The sequence below is a fragment of the Centroberyx gerrardi genome, chromosome 16 (assembly GCF_048128805.1).
Source record: "Centroberyx gerrardi isolate f3 chromosome 16, fCenGer3.hap1.cur.20231027, whole genome shotgun sequence".
Lineage (NCBI taxonomy): Eukaryota > Metazoa > Chordata > Actinopteri > Beryciformes > Berycidae > Centroberyx > Centroberyx gerrardi.
Window position 1 is genome coordinate 19,680,608 of NC_136012.1, and position 23,581 is coordinate 19,704,188.

The 23,581-nt window shown below is 41.9% G+C and overlaps 1 protein-coding gene across 1 annotated transcript in view; it reads right to left on the bottom strand.

The window, feature by feature from the left end:
• diaph2 (diaphanous-related formin 2) overlaps positions 1-23,581 on the bottom strand; it is a 386,425-nt gene that overhangs the window by 281,907 nt on the left and 80,937 nt on the right. The gene's annotated exons all lie outside the window — the stretch shown is intronic.

Below are 23,581 nucleotides of genomic sequence, written 5' to 3' on the forward strand. Positions count from 1 at the left end.
GGGATACACACACTGCACCGCAGTAAGGGAACAGACACGGACATACACACTCGCTCCTCAAGTACATAATACAGACTGTGCAAACACTGTACTGAAGCTACAGACCTGTTTCATGCCAAATGAACTGACTTCCTTAACTGGCTTCATTCCGTATCCATGCAGTGATGTGAAAACCTTGTAACTCGAATCTTGGAATTTTCATAACTTTTACTTGAATTAATAATATTCCTAATCTGTTAGGTGCACTGCTGAGTAAGTTTCTTGACTTCAGAGCCCCATGAGCACAGTTTTAAAACTATCAAATATGCATGGGCATCCATCTGTTCTTCTTAATTCAAGAAAACATACATTTTGGGAAATTATTTTTTTTCATTGAAGCTTAAATGCAGATTTCGGGAGAGGACTTGTATGCTCTATATTAATTGCATACACATTACATATTATATAGTATACTGTACATAATTACATTGATATATACGTATTTCAAATGAAAAAAAAAAGGTTTGGTATCATCCTAACACTTGATAAATTCACATGATAAATTATATCACCTCTTATCACCAGTATCACTTTGGTTCTGCAAGACAGGATTTGCATGGAGAGCCTATTCTGTTAAACAACTAATTTCATTTTGTGAACAAGTTAATTAAATTCCAGTGCATTATTTTATCACCAATACAAGCTCTATAGGAGACGGACGAAGTCATGGTGCAGGTAGGGAGTGACTCAAAGTACAGTACAAAACAAAGTGAGGAAACATGCTGCAAGAAGCAGCATCATATATGTCTGTATCAGACTGCTAAGAGAAATCATGTTCACTGTGTTCATTCCTGGACTGTTGGTTCCCCACCAAGCGAGCTGTGCTAATAGGCAGTTTGGGAAGTAATAAGCTAGCTCATTTATCTGGAGGGAAGAGAGGCCTGCTGCTCTCCCGCAATGCAGAGTCAAAGTGAAAAAATCAGCTTGCTTCCTGTTGGAGGAACCAGGGGCAGTCTAACATCAGCATGCTACCTATATTTGTGTTCGTTAGGTATGATCTGAGCTCATGGTCTGATTGGTTCAATAATGACCAGAAGCATTTATTTGATAATGGTTGACGTAAAATCACAACCCTGGACCAGCGGGGGTGATTCCAGCCAAACCCAAGTAGGAAGGGTGCCTCTTCCACTACCACTGTCAATATGACCATTTATTATCCAAACTGGAAATCTAAGCACATACAGCCCAGGGTGGGCAAAAGTTATTCTTGTTATGAGTTAAACATTTTTGCAAATACCACCAAAATGCATGTTAACAGCGACTCAACAAACTGATGTAATTCCAAGAGTAAGATGTCTTTTACCATTCCGACTGTTTGACCGTTGTCAGCCAGTGACAATAGCAGGCATGGGAAAAGAAAGTAAAGATTTAATTAAAGGGAGTTCAAGCTCAGTGTGTACTTACACGTCATCCACACTTCCTCACTTCTCCCCGATTTGATTTTGTAATACCTCCATTTATAGCCCTTCTGCCTTTTTTCTCTCTCCCAGCTCGATCTAGGCCTATACTAACAATCATGCCATTCATCCCTCTCTCTCAAGCACCGTTGGGTGAGTGTGGAGGGCAGTGACTTGATTGGCTTAGCTCTTACCTGGCTGAAGGCAGTTATGAGGCCACAGGAAGAGGTGAGGATCCTTCTCATTACTATCTATATTTCTGAGCTATCACCCACCTCAGAGCTCTCTTTCTCCTTTCTGCCTCAGATTTTTGACATGCTTTTTTGGCATTTTGACCATGAACGGCTACACAAAGATTACACTTAATGATTCAAAATATTTAAAGATTGAAAGCTAGAATAGAAGGGAGACAGACAGAGACAGACAAAGATACTCAATGGATCCTCAAGAGGAAATGTGGTGACTTTGAGGTTGCAAGAGATTCACTCCAAGATTCCATTTAGACAATGATGCACAACCATCTTTATAGAGGGTTCAGTCACAGCAATCACAATTTTCTACTTGCTTTTTGAAGAACTTCAAAAAGGAAAAAAAAAAAATCAATGGTCTTTTTTTTTTCCCTGAGTGGCAACATCTTATTTTCTTGAGACAGACTTTTAAATCATTGCTCAGAGAATAGCCACCTTTCATATGACTCACTTTTGAAAGAGGTACACAGGAATTTTATACTTCATAGTCAGTGGACTGTGACAAGTGTCAGTTTTTTGCATCTGAAAGAATACACCGTAATTTCTTCTTTAGATTCTCTGAACTGTGAAGCAAGTCTCTTTCTACATTATTAACTTTGATATGTACATAGTTCAAGCGATTTGCACTTTCAATCACAACCCAATAATGTTTAGTGGTTGCACTAAATAAAATGGTTTTCAAATGGGATATGTGTAACCCCTGGGGTATGAGGTATTACTGCAAGGGTTACTCAAGAAGGAATGTCGTATCGGGGCATACTGAAGAATAATTCCTAACTTGATATCATGACATGATAAAATAAATGTTATAAAGTTTATGGGGAAGTAAAATTTGGCTACAGGATGAGAGGACTTAGCAGATCCAGTGTGAAGTCTATACGATTATATCCATGGGGCCAGTGTTTCTGCTACATTCATTTAGCAACACTGAGCCGCTGCTGCTGAATTTTCACCACTGCCACAATCCTGGTGCACAATATTGCCATTGGACAATCAGGCATACTGCATGAAGCCCATAGCCATAGAATATGTTGCGGGAGTTTACTAAGGCACACAACATGATAATGTTTTAGGGCAATAGCCTGCCACTGCCTTGTATGCAAACCACCATAATTATGGCTGTAGGATGAATGAAAAATACGAACTAAACCACGTATAAAACTTGCAGTTTACGTTCATGTGTTGAACCACAACAAAAAGCAGGATCACACTGGTCTGGGTATAAAATGATCATTTCATTTGATGAAGAGGAATCGAATAATGTGAAAACCTTGTGATATTCATTTTTCCTTTCTCTGTCTGCTACTGAAAATTGCCTGTAGGGAGGTGAAGGAGTTGCCACATACGCATGGGTTCTATACAAACAATTCTAATGGAAAAACTGCATGGGGCCATGCTAAGTGTTTTCTGTACGAGTGAAATGATTAGTGGATTGATCGATTAGTCGATTCAACAGAAAATCAATTGATAATAATTATAATAATTATTTATAATTACTTTGGGTTTTTTTTGGCTGCTGGTCAGACTAAGCAAGCAATTCTAAGATCACTTTCGGCTCTGGTGATGGGCACTTTTCATTATTTTTTACATTTTATAGACTAAATAAATAATCAAAAAAATATTCAAGAGATGAATGCATTGGTTAATGATTAGTTGCAGTCCTATACATTAGCAGAGCCAATGAGTAAACATCGCCCACTCATGATGCAGTCATTATTTAGGCTAATTTAAAATGATGTTACCCAGTACTTGTATAGTATAGAGTATGGTCTTTGTCTGTGGATTAATTTGTGTTCTTTCATGCGTCTTATCAAATTTGGAGTAAACATGAGGCTAGGGGTTCAATTTAAACCAATATATGCATTTATGGTAGAGTAAGGGGGGCTCACCAGACTTAAAAGTTCTCCTAAACTGAGCAGTAGAACATATCTGAACAGAGCACAGAACACTTTAACTTTACTTAAGTATCTTGCATACAACCAAATCCATCTTTAGATATGGCCGATTGGGCCATTATATTTTCAAAACATTAGCTTCCTGAATAATACATAGTGCAGTGTGAGGGAGACAAGTACATCTAATATTTTTATTTATCTTCTTTCCTCTCAGCAGTTCCCATCAGACATACCACCATGTCCAGAAAAGCTTGAGCTCTGGTTTCACTGTACAGTATGCTCTGACCTTTACCTCTGGAAACCAAAGACACTGACCATAAACTGCTGCTTAATGACCCTAGCCCAAATCAATGGGATCCTTTGGGATGATATCAACATTACACCACCACAGTGGCAGCAGAGCAGCAATCGGAGGGGGGGCCGCGGTACCTGCTGGCTACTGGGTAATTGAGTTTTCCCCTTCAGGCTCACAGAAATGGTCAACAGAGGAAAATGGTCAAAAAGAGACCCAAGAGATGGGGAGGAGGGGAGGATGGAGGGATGGCAGACAGAGAGAGAGAGAGAGAGAGAGAGAGAAGTTGTGTGGGTAGTGTGTGATGAAGTAGTAAGATATAAAAAGTGAGAGAGGTGAAAGAAGCAGAAACAGAGTACGAGGGAGGTAGAGAAAAAGAGAGACAGGGAGAAGGGTCGAGAGATAGAGCATCAGGACACACCGCAACCTCAACAGTAGAGGACAGATACAGCCTTTTGACCACAGCCTAGAGCCTCATCTCCTGCCGCTTATTGAATCCCCTATTTGTCGATAACAGTATTTCCTGCCAAAGAAAATAGTGCTGGGAGCAATTACTTCAGCAGGCCTGTCAATTTCATTTTGGGGGGTTAGGGGAGCATTGAGGCTCATTCCCTCCTTCTCTCTCTCACCTCTATCTCCCTTTCTCTATGGGAGTGAGGGAGCGCTGTGCCTTCTAGCGAGGGCAGGGCAGGGAGACAATGCCAAGGCGGCTGCACCTCCACATGTCATCTTCACCTGTAATGAGCCTATAACAAGCTGGCAGCTTCCTCAGTGCCCAGTGCTCCGCGCACTCAGGCAGACTGATAGATACATTATTCAGCTTCTTTGTCAGCTTACCAGGAAACCACATGGCGGCAACGTGTCTGGAAGGCTAGAGCAGGGAGATAGCTGATTGCCTCTGCTTCTTTCATTCAGTCTATCTCTGTACAGTACCTCTCTCTCTCTGTCTCTCTCCCTCTCTCTCTCTCTCACACACACACACTTATATACACACTCACGGCATCTTCCAACTTATGTTTTCCAAACTCTCTTATCTCGGTCTGTGTTATGCGCTGAAGAGGTATAATTAGCAATTGATGCAAGTGGAGAATAGTAGTGCACACACGTGTCACTGTAATTCATCACAGCATGAGCTTACCATGCTAGAATGATTTCCTTAGATGGCAAGCAAGAAAGCCCTGTGTTATCTGCCTCATTTAATATCCTGTGCCATTACTGTGTGTGTGTGTGTCTGTGGGTGTGTTTCACCTTACAGCAAAATCATGACATTACTGTATTCCTTTGAATGACATGACTCATAACCGCCCTGGATGACATTTAAGCAAGAGCACGGATGCTTCTGAATAGGAAAAGTCGGCAGGTTCTTCAAGCCTTATTTTTTGGAAGAGTGAGAATGCACTAAGCAACAGTGTAAAAGAACTCAAAATCACAAGGAGTCGCCACAGTCCCACACGATAAAGAAATGTTTGACACACAATTTTCTTGTTATTTTGAGAAAGACTCACTACCTGTCCAGACTTTTTTAATGTACTGAATAAAGCATTACTGTATAGAAGCTATGAGTATGTGGCAACTCCTTCACCCTTATTTGACCATTGAAAGTGACTAAGGTGACAAGTTTACAGCAACAACTTGGAGACTGGACTTGCAAATAATTGAATGGAGAGGGAGGGCGGTATTCTCAATACCTGATAGTGTGATTGTGATATTTTTGACATTCTACTTTTATATTTTTGAGGGCTTGCAGGGCAGAGCAGGCAGGATAAACTCAAGTAAAGGACAGCAACATTTTCATAATGCATAATGGCTACAATATGATTATTCTTGGTAAGTAATGAATTAAAACATTAAGATTTTTTTCCCCTAAATAAATGCTTAGACAAAAAAAAATTTAGAGAATAATGAAAAATCTAATTACATCTGCTTTGTGTGTGATTAATGAAAATTACCAGAGCGCCCCACTGGTCTTTGGAAAATAATACAGATACAATCTTGGCAATTAGTGCACATCAAGCAGCATGATAGCCACGTTATAACTTAATTTCCTGCTCATTAGGGGCTGGGTGATGGGTTGGGAGGAAGGATACCACAACAAGAAGGAGTAAAGGACAGTGTCCAGTCAGGTAGATACAAAATGTCACACGTCTCTTTCCTTTCTGATATACACAACCAATAAACAGCATTGTTAACATGACCACAAAAGGAAAATAACAAGTTTGCATGCGAGCGCACACACAGGCACGCATACACACACACATATAATAGCCGTTATATAAATGTGCAAACCTACATTTAATACAATCTAAAGTTTGGCATGTGTCTGTGGCAGCAGTGCTAAAGGTCAGTTGGAACACGGATCAGTTGAGATGCTGGCTGGCCGGACAATGAGTTTTCCCTCGCCCTACTTAAAGGACAGAGCCCTGCTGCCGGCAGATAAGACATTTCATCTAGCCAGGGCGCAGGGCTCCCAGCTCAGCGGGGGATTTCCCACCAGGCCATGTGGCCAAGCATTTCACCCCTTTCTCTCCCTCCTCCATCTCTAATTTCTTCTCTTTCCTGCTCTTTTTTCATTCTCTCTCTCCGATCTGTCTGTCTCTCTCTCTCCTTCCCTCTGTCTTTAGGGAGGTGTTTTTGAACCCTGGGCGACAGCCAGGAAGATATATTTGCACATTTGTACACACCAGGGGCTTTTTTTTTTGTTATCCTTCTTCTAGGTATATAGATTCACTGCCCACTATAGTCAGAAAACAAAATATATGTGCAGCTTTATTCTCTTGTGTCTGGCCAACTGAAACTTGCTGAAAACACTGACACAATTACAACATTTTCTCAATAATCAGACGACTGGCATTACATCTTGTGTCCACAGACAAGTTGACCACAACAGAGGGGCAGATTGAGAGAGATTGAAAAAATAACAAAAAGAAACAATGGGAGACTGGGCTGGGAACTGCTTAAAAATAAAAGCACAGTTTTCAATTTGTAAGGAACATAGGCTACTGGGCAGTGGCCAAGTCATCAGTGTGTGTGTGTGTGTGTGTGTGTGTGTATGTGTTAATCCTCAGGGTCTGGAGGAAGAACCCCCCAGTGACAGCAGGAACCACAGAACCTGGGGATATTACAGCATTAAATGATTTCATCCCCTTTTTATTCCAATACAAATATGCTGCACAATACTTTTTAAAGGTAATGAAATAAAGATGGCTTGAATGAAAGAGATGAAAATAATTGTGTCGTGGAGAAAAGACAGAGAGACTGTGTGTGTATGTGTGTATGCATAAATATGTTGAAAGGTCAGATATAAAAAATATGGGGCAGCTCAACCGTGGGGGTGAATAGATATTACATTTATTTATTCAGAACCTGAATTTATACAGGGATATGTTTTTATTAAAGAGAGGCCATGTTCTTATAAATGGGTTTTAAACTTTCAAACAAAACACAAAAGGTAGCAAGCTTCTCTACATTTTGTTTTGTTTTGTGTCTGGAATTCACTCGTCATACAGTAATGAATAGAGGATGCTTTTATGCCTAACAGAAAAAGCCTTATATGACTTTATACATCAACGCTTTCAATGACAAAAATGTGCAAAGAACAAAAATGCATTCCTTTAACAATTAAGCCCCATCAGCAAAGACTAGAGGTCTAGACAGACGACTAAAATACATTTTGTCTTTGTTGCAGGCTACATCACGAACAATAAAATGTTCCTTGGTATGTCCTTACAAACTGTATGTTTTTGAGTCATGCAAGAGATATGAGAAACTTCAAATGACAAAAGAATGACATACATCCAATATGATTAGCACTGCTGCATCTCTTTCAGAGAGCTATGAAAAGAAATTCCTGATTTCACTGTGTGTAATGGCAACTGAAGTGCTCTAAAAATAGTGATGAAAAAACTGGAAAAAAAAAAAAAATAACACTGATCCTGCAGTGGTTTTCTTCCACTCTGTTACCACTTAAATCAATGTGAAAGTCAAAAAGTCACAGTCAAAGTCGAGTTAAAGTTAACCTGTTTGTGATGCTTCCACCTTGACCCTTACCTGACTAACAACAAGGATGGCTGTGTTTACCTCTCTGAAGTGGCTCACCTCCTCCATTCCCTTTGACACCTGTACCTTTAGCCTGACCTAGCCAGCCAGTTCAAGCTTTGGAGAGAAGTACAACACACACATACACACACAGTCCACCTCAAACGTCTCTGCCCTGCTGGCTGTGCCCCAGATATAGACAAGGGGAGAGCAGACCAATAGGCACCGTCAGCAAGCTTGCTTGGCTTACTTAATCCCACTGAGAGTTGACCTGCAGTACAGCATCATCAATGAAGTCTCTAATAGTATCTGAAAGGCTTCTGCAATGATACAGAATACAGGCGTGGAGGGCTGGGGGAGTGGGGGTGAAGTGTGGAGTATCACCATGCCATGCTCAAACCCAAACTGCACTATACTAGGTTTCAGTTGTGTCTGGCTGAGTTTGATTGAAACTCCGAAGTGATTCATAAGAGACTGAACAAAAAAGAAAACTAAAACTGCCTGCTAAAAAGAAGATCAAGGAAAAGCCAAGCAACCAACCCATTTTAACAATCCTGTTAAACTGGGGAGATTGGAAGAGGAATTTGAAATGCTTGTGAGTCAAATGGAAATAATATCAATGAAGCATGATCCCGGAGCAGCCAAAGCAACCATCCAGAAGCAAAGAGTGAAATGTTAGTTGCCAATGATGAGAAAAGGGGGGGAAAAAAAGAAAGAAAAAAGCCAACCTGTTACAAAACAACTTGAGGCTGTTTACTGATAAATAAAATAAAATCCCGGAGATAGGGGCAGGAGAGAGGGGAAGGGGGGTGGGGAGCCACAATAAGCATGGCAAATGAATATATAAATAAAATATTTGCACATCAAAGAGCTCTTTTTAGAAAAAGTATTTGTGCAACACACATTGAGTGGAATGGAGAGGACTTATCGGCTACAGAAACCAATCACTCAAAAACTATTTTTCTAACAACAGTGATAACAATGAGAGATACAATCCATATATTTAAATACCAATTGATGCATCATTATTATTATTATTATTATCATTAGTCAGATGAAGTTTTGTAACTATTTACCTTGACATAAAAAAGAAAAATTGGAGAAAAAAAAATCCCATACTCTATAATGAAAGGGTAGTAAATGTTGTGCCATGTTTATCAGACACTCCACCATTGCAATGCCCTCATTCAATGATGCTTAAAGGACTAAACCTAAATTTAGGTAACAATAGATTTAGCTGAATTTAGAACCATTTCCCCTCTCTTCCTTTTATTCCCTCAGGGATCCGACAGAATAATCTGCTGCTAAAAGAGGGCTGAAGTTGGGACCTGGTATGGGTTTCTAGATACTTTGGGTCAGAACTGTAGCCTTGCTCTATCGATTTTCATAGGTACAGCAACTTGTTTGGGCAGAGAAAGTGTATCTTTACAGCCCAGTGCAAGTAACCCACCTGTACCGAATACAAACACACATACTGTAGGTGCCACACATCGTTAATATATACAGGAATCTCACTCAATGTACTTCATTACCATCTTATTTAATAGCATGATCTACTTTTCTGTGCATATTTAACTAAAGGCCAATAATGCCAGAGCTAATTAATGCCAGACAAGAGGGAATGCTGTAATGCTTGAATCACAAGTTTGGAGCATTCTGCAGTGTGTGTGTGTGTGTGTGTGTGTGTGTGTGTGTGTACATGTACGTATATTAGTATGCTTGTGTGCGTGTGTGTCTGTGTGTGTATGTACATGCACATTTCTGAGTATGTTTGTGTGTGGTGTAGCGCTAGAATATTCCTCTAAGCCATTCTCCCAGTGCTTTGCAGGACTCATGTCTGCACTGAATTTCAATGACACCTCTATAAAGATAGGAGCAGATGTCAGCCAGCTCGCTGAAAGTCAGGGAAAAGAGAGTGGAAAAAGTAAGAAAAATTGAGTGCACACTAGCTGCAGAGATCAGTCTCAAGTTATGTCTACTTGTAAAACAAAAGACTATGGCTCATTGTAAAGATATCACAATGGTTCTTTAGCATGAAAAACAAGCAAGTCTGCACAAGAGTGCTATATATGACTGAAAGAGGGCTAATGGACAGGTGTCTTTTGTGTGTAGAAGTCCCGACGGAACAAGATCATTAAGGAGACGTATGGATTTTCCTCCTCCAAACCAACTCAACTTAATAACGAGCCCTTACACCGACACAGCCACACTGCTTTCAAGGTAATGCACTGCACTCCAACCTCTCACCAATCAATTCAAGGTCAGCCAGTGGTTCGATATGGTCCTGAAAGTTCCTCGAGAGCACCAAGACATGAGGTATTTCCTATGCAAAAGGGTGGTAAATTAGTCAGATTTCCAGAATAGCATGCGAATGAAACATAAAATAATGACAGAAAACACCTCGCAAGGCAAGTCAGGTAAACCAGGCACTTCTATTGCCACATACTCCCAGCGTGGTGGAGGAGGGGGTTAACAAGCGAGCCATTAAGCAGGTAAAGTCACAGTGGATCTCATTTAGGTTTTCACTGTGGTCTCTGTTGCATTGATTGCACTGTGAAGGCCTAATGAACTCTCTGTACTCTGTACTCTGTTTCCAGCCCTGGGAGCTTGGGTATGAAGCCAAGAGCTCCAAGTAGCAACTAAAAGTTTAGAAAAGGATTACAAAAGAGGTGAGAAAAAAAGGGAAACAACACTGAAATAATGAATAAATAAGCAACAGTACTGAAGCTGTTCTCTGATGTGGTGCGCACTTCTATGCTCCTTCCTCCTTCTTCGCCAACCCTCTCTGTAAGGAACTAACCTAGATAAAACATACATAGGGCAAACATGCGAAGGGGATACAAGGTCTGGGTTAGTCTGCCTTTATTCTTCTTTTCTGCTCTGCTCTCCTCAAACAACAATCCCAACAGGTAAAACAAACAACACTTCAATTGGCTTTTGTTGACTTAATGATAAGTTGATGGTTTCGTGTACACACAACCAGAAGCAAAAGATCATGAATATAACCCTTAACTAGTATATAATGGTAGGTTATGCTGGATGTTTGTTTGCTTAGCCATGAGAATGCAGTGAAGAGGATGAAAAAGAGACAGAATAGATATAGATTTGCTACCTTACACAAAACAATTTTCGATTCTCTTTTTCTGAATATTGTTTCTATGCACACACACAAAGTATCCAAAACACACAGCCAAGCAAGCACACACACGCACACAGTCTGCCACACTAGAACTGCACAAGGTGACCCCATGGAGCAGTTAGCGGTTTCGTTTCAGGTGGAGCGCACTGTAGTTAACCTCTGCAGCTGGAATATTGTACACTCTTATCAGTGCCAAATACAAAACCAGCAACCCATCATTCTCTGGTCAGCCTCTCTAACCTGAGAACACACTGCCAAGAATGTGAATGAAATGACAAAGGCAGAGGAAGAAAAATATGTACAATGACGGAGGACAAAAACTGGGCTCAGGTAAACACGATTTGGCGGGGACATTAATGATGTCCAGTCCCTACACAGTTTCTGTGGACAGATGCTGATGGAGGGGACAAGCATGATTTACGACAATGGTAGTCCTGGGAGACTGGTGATGGGCCTTGCCAGGAGCTGAATGGCTGGTACGTGTGTGTGTGTGTATTTGAGTGTGTGTACATGTTTGTATTTGAACAGAGTACTGACCCTCAGCTTGGACAGGATTGTAAATGGGACTAGACAGTAGCCTGACAGAGCTCCGACCAGGTAAGCACACATGCGCGCAAATACCCACATATACACAGGCACTCACACACACATACGTACAAACTCACAAAGCAAAAGAAAAGCTGTGCATTTCCTGAACATCAAACCAGTGGGTTGGGTACATTCGATTTGGTTATTATTTCCAGGGCGGTCAGCTTTGATCTCCCTCTCATGTCTGTATTGGGGTCGTCTCATCTCTAATAACCGCAGATACATTTCCTCTCCTCTTCCCCGTTAGCTAGATAAATAGGATTTCAAATTGTCTGGTGCTACCCCATCAGAAGAAAAACATGATCTATGAAATATCTTCCCATGAAAAACCCATACTGAGAGATTATCTTCTCATCACACAGACAGCACAGCTAACAGATAAGGGTGAGAGGGGTGATCTGTATTGGAAGAGAAACACATTTTGTGTGCGTGTGTGTGTGTGTGTGTGTGTGTATGTTTGTGTGTGTATATGCGTGTAAATAGAAAAAGAGAGAAATAGATTGAGCGAGAAAGAGAGAGAGAGTCAGAGAGAGAGAGAGAGAGAGAGAGAGAGAGAGAGAGAGAGAGAGAGAGAGAGAGAGAGAGAGAGAGAGAGAGACGGAGAGAGATGGAGAGCACTCGACTACCAGCATGATTTCTGTTTTTTTATGTGTGCGTCTCGAACTTGAAAGGGCTCCCCTTGTAATCAAGCCTTATTGGACACATTCACACTGAGGTCTGAGGAAACAAAAGCCGTTTCTTCTAATATCCGCACCATTACTTCGTCTCCATCGAGAGGCCGCGGTCCATTCAATAGCAGTAGAAATACCTATTCATCAAGGCGTCTGTGCCCAGTCCCCGCCTAATAACAGATGGAGAGATCTTTAACTGCCCATAAATGAAGGCTCCCAACTTGAGAGAAAGCACTTGCATCAGCAGAGCACCGGCTAAACTAACTCTCTCCCAGGTTGGACTTGACTACTCCAACAAAGCAAGATTAATTTGCCTGTTGAATTGAGGCCGATGCCCAAGCCGTGGCATGTTGCCTAGCTGATGCTGAGGTGCAGCGGTGCCTCCCAAGGACCAGGAACATTGGTATAATGTCAAGAGAACAGCAGAAACTGGCTTCCACAGCTTTGCTGAGAGGGGAAGAACACACGGTTCTTTTACCCAGCTGAGGGGATATAAAGTCACCACTCCTTGAGCCACACATACAGTTATGCAGAAGATGGATGGAAAATTAGACAGACAAGCATTCATATAGATGGATAGATAAATGGATATATATAGGTGGACAGATATAGATACTTCATCAAACCTTTGGAGGAAAATGGGAGGGGTCATCAGCAGTATAGTAGCACAAAAACAGTTAGACTAATAAGACCTAGCAAGATTATAGCTCTGTTCAGGTTCTGTGGTGCAGAAGACAATCTAGATTGCACTAATGAGTAAAAGAGAAATCATTAAAAAAGTGGGCTATGGACTATGGTGGAGTCCATTAGCAGAAGATTAATTAAAGAGATATTGCAAATACAATATGCCTGAACTATATCAATATTGCCATTAGCAATAAAACGGTAGCACCATTCAATATACCAAAAATCAGGTGTAGAGTGAACATAATGTGTGACCTTGGGTGAATTAATTAAATGGCTCAACCTGCACAAAATGTGGAATGAAGACATTGCCAGTTCAATTCGGCTCTGGAGTGATAAACTTGGTCGGCAAGAATGAAAGGAGCAGAAATGTAATTATTTCTATAACAGCCACTTGTCTCTTCAGAGACTTCTTACATGTGTATCTGTGTGTGTGAATGTGTGTATCTGCATGTGTGTCTGTGTTCTAAAGTATTTGAGACACTATAAAGCTGTACCTCTTCAGGCAGAGGCCACTACAGTGTTGGCTTCCTTTTTCTGTCCTCTTTTTTTCCCCACCTCTGACAGGTGTGACCTTTCGGCTGTGCTGGTAGCGGCCATTCTCGCCCCCAGACACTCGGCCTGGATTAGTCACCATCTCTGAGGATTGTGGTGCCGTGCACGAATGCGCATGTGAGGCCCAGGCTCTCTCCAGCATGGCCAAAGGGCCTGCTATGAAAAATAGAACACCTAATGCCTGGAGATAGAGACATTCATCAAAGACCAGGGCCCCTGCCTGCCTGCTTTGTGTGCTGCCTTCCCTCCCCATTCTCCATTCACTACTGAGATGCAGAAACAACTCACTTATTGGAGAGTCATAAAAGAGAGATGGGGAGTTTTATTATTATTGCTGTTACACTGTAATATTATTTCTAGACCTTTTCCCCCAAAAGAGTACCTTGCTGTTTTACAACCATTCCTATGCTGCAAGTGATCTCTCATGTTTAGGAGGAAATTGTAGTCTCATGAGACCAGACAACATCAACAGATGGATGGGTACGGAGCTTCCTCGCCACTCGATTCAGCACAACGGGGCGCCTCCAATGGCCACCCTTTGAATGGCGGTTGCATGGGGACCACTGAGAATACCAGGAGGGGGCCAAACAGTACCCTGGGAAATGGTAGCCATGCCAACTGGCGCGGAGCAGCCAAACCAGTTAACCTCTGCAGTGAACTGCTAAACCCTGGGGTAAGGCTTGGTAATGACATCTCTTCCTCCTTTCCTCCATCCCTCCATCTCTCCATTCCTCTCTGTTGATCCTAGCAGGTCACAGAGGAATACTATGGAGCAAGATGCTGCCCAGTCTGTGTTCATGCCAGAGTACAGCAGGACACTGGGGGAAACTGCTTTCTCTCCATCTCATTTATTCAAATTCCACTCCACCAACAAGGGGTGAGAGCGAGACTGTGAGGGAGGACGGCTGTTGAAAATATCAAAGCCTAAAGGTTTTGTACCATGGGATTTCTGCATTGCCTGGAAGACATGGTAATGAGAGCAAACTTGTGGAGCAAGGAATGGAGAGAGCTCAGTAACACAGAGTTCACAAATAGAGATCAAGAAGGATAATACGCATGCCAAAACTTTGATATGCGTCCCAAACATATACCACTCAAAACTTCTAATTGCCCCTGCAGTCTGAAAATTCAAGTTGCACCCTTCCTATAGACTTCAAGTGAATGGTTCAAAGGGCTATGTTGACAAGCGATGGGCCCAAAAGAGTAGACTTCTTCTTTCAGCAGGTGAAGGTGATTTTTCAAGCAGGGCCTGTACATAACAAACACAGCAGAGTATGCCAAAGGCTAGCCGGCAGGATTTCAAACGCACACACACACACCATATTTCTCAGTAACACCAGAGCTCAAGGTGCCTTATGGGGCCACTGCCTTCATCCATCCATCTATCTATCCACCCATCCCTCTGTCTGTCTGATCCTCATCTTTTCTCTCTCAAACCTTTGGTTCAGTTGGGCCTTCAATGCAAGAGCCCCTGCTGTTAGACAGAGTCGTTCGGAGAGCACTAGGAAGAGGAAACGGCAAAATGAGGCAACACTCAAACAATAGTGCAGTAAAACAATCCAACTGTAAGACCTTCCCTGCTAGTGTTGTAGTATACAGTAAACAAGCCATAAAGAGGACCTGTAGAACTGATAAAGGATTGCTTCACTAATAAGGGAGAAGACACTGCAATGCTGTTTCATGCAGCCAAATGTGTGTATGTTTGCTCGAGTGACTGAACATTGCATCAGGCATGTAGATTTTGTTTGTGTGTGTGTGTGTGTGTGTGCCTATGTGTGTGTTCTCAGCCAATGCCGAGGGCCTCTCAGACGTAGGGGGTAAAACGCTCTTTGAGAATAGGATTTAGTAACGCACAGGCAGCTCTGACATGGCTGCTTCAAAGCGGAGGCAGGCAGAAATTCCTCCTGTGCATGTGTGTGTGTTTCTGTGATTGTGTGCAATGTGCGTGTGTGTGATGTGTGTTTTCTCATGGATAAACCCTCTGCCGCTCCAGAGGAAGTTCATTTGAAGAGCTTCCCATGGTAGCAGCACCAACACAGCATCATTTATGGAAAAAAACATGCTTGGATGAATTTTAATGTTGCCAAATGCAGGTCAGACAAGTTACCCAGACATCACGGCATGAGACGGGGACAAAAAGGGTGGGTGTGTGCGAGCGACGGCGTGGGGGGTCTCCAGTGTTAGTGATCTGGTTATCTTGCATAGCCACACCTCCATCTCAAACACCAGAGGTCTGGAGAAATTCTCATCAGAAAATGTGGGATAACAAGACCTTGCTGAGTCAAAGGCAGCATATTGATTTGCTCTGAGTTTGAAAAACGATTCTTACGCAAGGCCCCAGAAACAGCAGCTCTGGTTTGTTTTTCTGCCCGGGTTGAACAAGTTTCTATCGTAAACTCAACTACAATGCTAGCTTGTATTTGTGTTTTCACTAATAAAGGCTCTAATCCTCTCTATCTCACTGGCACTTCAAATACATGTTATTAAAAGACTGCGACATTTGGTACACACCGCTCTTGGAAACCCATTGCTTAACATGACGGGCGCTCCCGTTATTTCTTGTAAAGCCTTGGCGAAGCCTGGTTGTACATTAGAACATTAGACATTTTACCTTGGTTATGCTTGTTTCTTTCAGGTTTTTTGGGGGGGCATTTTTTGCCTTTATTAGATAGTTCAAAGTTGAGAGAGACAGGAAAGACTGTGAGAGAGAGGGGCATGACATGCGACAAAGGTCCTGGGACAGATTTGAACCCAGGAAGTCGTACGCGCCATAGACCACTGAACCACCAGGATGCTTGTTTGGGTTTTTTTTTTTGTTCTCTGCAGCATACTTTGCTGCAAACATGTTTGATGTTTTGATGTTTTACCTTTGATTGGGCCATTTCTCATCTATTGTTGTTTGCGCCTTGCCAGATTTTTTTTTTCCCTAGATAGCTAACTGTATCAACTTCCTACGACAGTAAACAAGTGAAATTTGAATGGTTTGAATGATGACAACAGAAGACAGCGTTGCTGCCCTTTTCTATCTGTTGGGTTTAAATTTCTCCAGACCTCTGTTGTTTGAGATGGAGGTGGGGCTGCGCGAGATTAGTGATCTGGCAGCATCTCCAGTTTTAGTAATGGCTCTGATGCAGGTTCTGTCTCAAGACAACTACATGGGTGGGAGCTCCATCAAAATGCATGGCAGCCTCTCTCTACTGTAATAAAGACAGAACAGATGCTTGAGGATTTCACCAGCAGGTGAGCGCTTTTCAGTGTAGAATGACTCACCCACCTACACACTCGCACACACGCGTATAAACACACACATGTATGCCCACGTGTATGCACGCACACACACACACACACACACACACACACCAAACACAAACACATGGACACACACAAACACACACCAACACCTACACTCACATCAATATTCAACCACATACAATCACATTTCACGATCTGCTGAAATATTGAAGTTCAACATCAATTATTAACTTGTGTGAGGTGTCTAGATTTAGTCATATGAAAGTAAAAAAACAAGGTACATGTGTATTTTTCCAGTGGTATCACTTGCAACATGCGTACTGCATCTCTTCTACAAAACATTCCAGATGAGCACCACAAGCTACTGGTATCTGACTCAGAATCATGCCAGTGTGTAATAGAACATGAACATATTACTTGCCCCAAAATCACTCAGCGTTTCATCTCATTCCATTTGGTTTAGCTGACCGTAACTCTGTCTGGTTCCACTACCCCTGCCAGCCACCACAGACTGATATGCCTCCTCCAAAAGACTGATGAGCAGGCAAAGATTGCTCAAACTTCTGCTCGCTAGGCTACTCTGCCAGCCAGCCACCCAGCCAGCCAAGTTAAAAGATTTATAATTTGATTTGAAAATTAGTTCTCTAAATTTGCCTGGTGACAGGGACAGGATTTTATGATTTTTCTGTACAGGCAGTTTTCTAGGCCGCCTGAAGACTGACAAGGATAAAAGTGAAATGAAGGAGTCTGCCAAGATGCCAACCATAAAATTCCATCAGCCAGAGGACTTTACTGCTCTGGGCCCTTGCCCAATGGGCAACGAGAGAGAGAGAGAGAGAGAGAGAGAGAGAGAGAGAGAGAGAGAGAGAGAGAGAGAGAGAGAGAGAGAGAGAGAGAGAGAGAGAGAGAGAGAGAGAGAGAGAGAGAGAGAGAGAGAGAGAGAGAGAGAGAGAGAGAGAGGAAAACAGATGGGAAAAGGAAGAGGATTTACGATGGGTGACGCTCTCCTTTTAACCCCAATATTTGCAAAGAGGAAAACGGATGGTGAAATTACATTATGGGGGCCACGATCAATAACCACAAATATTAAATAGCCCCTGAGTCCTTCTACCTATACACATGGCTTTATGTAGAGCAACACCACTTAGAGGTAGCATTAGCTGGTGCGGTGATGACAGACGCGTTCCTGATGCAATCAAGGGCTACGGAGCGTCATGGCCCTGCCTTAGCTTCATCTTACCTTAGCTTCATCTTACATAGGTCACTGGTAAGATACTATAAAGCCAAAGCACAGAGTCAATACTAATGAGCGGAGACATATTCTGACTGGGACTGGTGACAGCAAGTGTATCAGCAGCCTTTCCCACCACTATCTGCCTATCAGCGGGTGAGCAAGGCCATGCTGGAGATTAGGTTTCAAGAGAAATGTGGTGAGTGAGTATGACTTGCCTGTCACTGCATCTACAAACACCTCAGAGAGTTGTCACAATAATGGAATTTTTGTTTGGAGGGATGGTAGTAGCAGTGGGAGCACAGCAGAAAGATAAACAAGAATATAGGCAAGGCTGACAGTGCTGATGTGAATCGGGACACTAGATTATCAAATCTAATTCTACATCAGTGCAAAAACATTATCACTACTAAAATTTGTGCTGGATATCGTGATCAGTAGTTGATTATGTCGCATTAATATTATGGCTTTTTCTTTAGACTAAACCACACAGACCAGATTTCTGTTTGACCCCACTGTAAACCCGCCTGCCATAAAACCAATACCACAATCAATCTGTCACCACTCCACATGTGCATTCAGAGACAAGGGCTCCAAGTAGCTGTTCTAACCTCTGAGCTATGTCTATTTTCACTTCCTAATCCATATTCAATTCTACCTTATGCAACACTTCACATTGATTATGTTTAATCACTTCATAACACAATCCATAGAAATATAGATCTGACAAGTTTCCACCCTCTGCTTCTCCACACTTCTATACACTGTAGCTGTGAAATCGCCTGATTCCCTTTTTGCAATTCATTATAAAGTTTCTCATTGGAATGTTTTCTCCTAACATGAGAGCAAGACTTTGACGATTAACATGCGAAAAGGTGCATTCAACTTGCTATGCACCAGTGACAACAATAATGTCCCTCCATGGACGCAAATTCCCAAGGGTTTAATCACCTCCATACAAAGACTCCAAAGGAAGAGTGCATCCTCATTCTGAGCAGGAGTAACATTAGCTCAGTCAGGCTAAGACAAGCATCACATTCACGAACCAACAATGGAACCAAGTGCTGTGGTAAATTGGCCCGTATAAGCCCCATAAACCATTTCAGATAATGCGCAACTGGTTAGTGGGCAGACATAATGAGGTTTATCGCATTGTAAATGCACACAATTGGCCCTGTTTGGTGAATTAGGATGAGTACACATGGGCACTGGGGTGTGAACCTTTTAAAGCATCTCTAGGAATTGTGGGAGCAGTGATGTCGGCGGTGTGTGCTTTTCCTAAAAAGCCATCATTATCCAACATGTAAGAGGATTTAAAAAGCTGAAGTAATTTACAATCAGGTGCACACCTCAATCAAAAGTCAAGGACCCCGCCATCCTCTCCCTGCTCATCGGGCTCAGTATTGACATTATTTGGCATTTTTAATGAAGACTTCCTTGAATCCCCAGGATCTGAGAGAGCTTTACTCTATTTCCCCTGGTGAAGGCTCAGGGCCAACATGAGTGAAGTGAATGCTACCTCCCAAGTGGCACCCTGAGAATGCACCTGGACTCCTTAATGGAGACACCCACACTGGAACAATGGAGTAATTGACAACTATCCTACTGAGCTTTTCAGCTCGGGTTCCATCTGAATATGAGATGCAAATAACAACAGGAAGAAAAAAAACTGAGACAATGGCAGATAAACAAGGTTGTGTGAATATTAATGGCGGGCTTAGCGAGATCTCTGCCCTGGCAACACTATCAGAAACGTCCAGGCCAATTAATTAGAGAAGGGGACTTGACCTTCAAGGTGTATCCACTGCAGTTGTTTGTTGATGGGAAACAAGGACAGATTTGCTCATTTGAGATTAGAAGGATCGGAGTAGAATTAATGGCTGTTTAATATTGGATGACATTAGGATGCTTTTGCTGAATGTTTGGCAAAAAGGGGAGGCGTAAGCCAGATGACTAGCAAAGGGGGAGCAGACAGGAAACTTTAGCAGTGAGGGAGCCAGTGAAGCAGCAATTTAGACCCCTGCCTCTCTAATGAGTCCGCACTGAAAAGGATTTACTCCGAAAACATAACATGCAGATACACACACACACTAGAGATAATACCAGATGAGGTGTTTGTAAAACACTTTTTACAGACATTGCTGAAGCAGAGATCCACCCCATGCAAAGCAGAGTTCAAGCAGTTTTGTAACACCACGAAGGGTATTATCCTGCTTATACCAAAGATTAAAACTAAGGACTTTTCATTCAGATTTTCTGGCATTTCACATTCATTCTGACGTTTTTTGCAAGCAATATCTCTTTTCCCCCCCTCAGGTATTTGACTAATACATGTAATACAAACAATCCCAAACCACAGCTAACATGAGATCAAATCAAAACATTACCTTACTATTGCAGGAAAAAAGATAAACTTTACTAACGACCTGGCAAAGGAGATGCTTTTTAGTCCCAAACAGCTGCCTGGCTTCAGCTGCTAATGCTTTCTAGCCCATATACTTCATGGCTATTCCCAAACTGAATAAACAGCACATGAGCACAAAACTGTTTTGATAGCTCTATCTTTTTTAAATGAATATAGTCCCTGAAAAAAAACCCAATTCTATACATGAATTTAACTACTGTTAACATTTCACCTTTCACATTGATTTTTTAAAAGCTAGTAGTAGCACACTGTTACTGCCAGCCAGTTAATGTGATGGTGTCAATGTAAGAGTAGAAGAATCTTATTTTCATAATTACATTGTAACATCAGGGCTGAACAATGCTATTTTTTACATTAATGTTTTCATGAGCCTTGATTAACTTACACACAACTTGAAAACCCTTTTTGTAAGCCATTGATTTTTATGCCAGTATAGAGTTGAAATGGAACCTTCAAATCTTTCTAGCACATTAATTAACAAGCGTGATCAATCCATTGCATCAGAGGTGCTCAGTTATACTGTATGTTGAAAGAAATTCATGGGCACTACTAAGCCAATAAGTACTTTCCTAGGCTTTGGTATAAAAGCATGTGAATGCCAGCTTACACTCACGTACACTTGCACACCTACTTGCATGTAAACACACATATACTCTGCACACACCTAGTGGTTTTGGGCTAGATACAATAGTCAGCCTGGCAGCTGTAGCGCTCTATCACATTCCCCATCTTGTCTCCATACAGTATGTATGTGTGTGCCTGCACACTTGTGTGTGTTTGCATTTGCATGCATTCGAATTTTTTGTGTACCATATGTATTTGAGATGATGACAGGAGGTGGGAGGGTAGTAGATCTTTTGAGACCTGTTACAGTGTTCCGGTTTACGAGCCAATGACAGGAGACACACACCCATCCACATCAAAGTTTATTACAGTTCATCACCTCCCCACCTGCGGAGTAATGACATTTAGCCAATCCTATAAAAATCCCAGGAAACCTGTGGGTATAAATCAATGCCTTTCCACCTTTCCAGCTGCTGCTCACATCCATTATTAAAGCTTCCACATCATATTCGATAGAGTGCGAGAGTGTTCCTATGACAAGTGTGTTTATATGTGTGCACATGTGTGCCTGTCTACCCCCAAATATGGGATGGGAGAACAAATGCAAAGATATTAATACAGAGAGACACAGACACAGTACACACATACAAACACACACACACATCACATCATACTGTAGCAACTCCCAAAACCCCCTAGCCCCGTGGAAAAAAGGATCAGTGTGTATCTGTGCTGACAAGCAGTATACATAAAATCCCATTAGTTTCATCCAGGCAACCCCGGTAGGTATATGGTTTGTTCCAACCTGGTACTGGGCTGCACCAGCTCCACCTGTCTGGGACTGAGGCTTATCTGGTAAAAAGTTGTCCACATCTGGCAATCACGTCTCTCTATTTCCGCTCACTCTTACCCAACACCTAATCAGGTATGGATGTGGTTTTTAAAAAGAGTCCAAAATATAGTGGAATAAGAGAGACAGGTTGTGTGTCTGCGTTGTGCTGTGTGTGTATGCGTATGTGTGTGTCTGTCTGTGTGTGTGTGTGTGTGTGTGTGTGTGTGTGAGCGTGCGTGTGCATGCCTACATGCATGTGTGTGTAAGCATGTGTGTGGCCACCGTGTGAGAGGAGGGTTGGTGTCTGGTTCTTAGTGCAGTCACTGACTACCCTCTGCAGGCAGGCTGTGTGAACTTCAAGGTGAGTGGCAGAGATGGGGAGACGAGAGGAAAGATGAGATGAGATGAAATGAGGAGTGTACGGCAAGCATTTAATTGTTAACTTAAAATGCAAAGGGAAAAACACAGGCCATATGATTGTTGTCAGTTTATTTTTGATTATTAGTAGATACATTTACTGTGAGGTTGGAATGCTGCTTTCATTTTTTTCCCCTGAAGAGGACTATTTTTTAGAACCATTTACCACATTGATGACATTCTTGTTGCTCTTTAACTAGTCATTGAAAACCATTATTTAAAATGAGCCATTGTAGCAGACACTTACATTATAAATAGGGAAATATGTTTTCATTGTTTCAACTGTGTAGTACACATTTACGTGGCTAAAGGGGAAAATGTTTTCATATGGCAATCTATGTCCCACGTAGAGCTCATTAAAAGCATTTTTCACATTCAACACATTCTGATGCAAATGTGTGCGCCTTCCAAACATAATATAAATCTTTGAAAGATGATGATTTCCTTCATTAGAATAAATTCTGAACTACTGAATGGACGTCAATGGTGGTTCCAACTATGATGGTTTTGATAATGACATAATCAAATTTTCAAGGACCAAATCGAGTGGCAAAACAAAATTCAGTCTTCCTCCATTTGGCAACTTGAAACTGTCTTGACAGCCGAATGCTCAATATGACTCACTATCTATTTGAGAACAAAATTGTAGTCTTTAAGCTCCTGCTATCAAAAGAATAGCTCAATTTTCCAAAGAACTTCATGAAAATCATGAGGAACACTGCAACTATTGACACACAAGGAAGTTAACCTATCAATACTATTGAAAGGCACATCCACATCCACACTGATTTCATTTCCATCCTTGTGAAGATGGGAGGTACATAGAGCTCTATTCCCCATAGGTTAAACAAAAGCAGTTGAAGTACCCTATTGCTGCACATCAAAATACAATGCGCCACATGAGTCTTTGAATGGGCTGTTGAAAGAAAACAGCAAGCCTCCTGTCAAGGTGAACATCCTGAAATTATTAGCATTATTTACTGCACTGACATATTGGAGAGAAGAGAGAGGCAAGAAACACTAAGTACCTGAAGATTGCATTTAAAATGTGATTGACAGCAATATATTGCCTGGCAAAGTGTGGGGCTGCATCTTGATTTGCGCACTTGATATAAACTGTACAAGGAAAATTGTCTTTGAGGGGGAGGGGTGCAAAGCATCAAATAATTGAAGTTGGTGCAGTATTTTGTATCAGGATATCTTGTAATTTTCCTTAGTCTCTCTCTCTCTCTCTCTCTCTCTCTCTCTCTCTCTCTCTCTCTCTCTCTCTCTCTCTCTCTCTCTCTCTCTCTCTCTCTCTCTCTCTCTCTCTCTCTC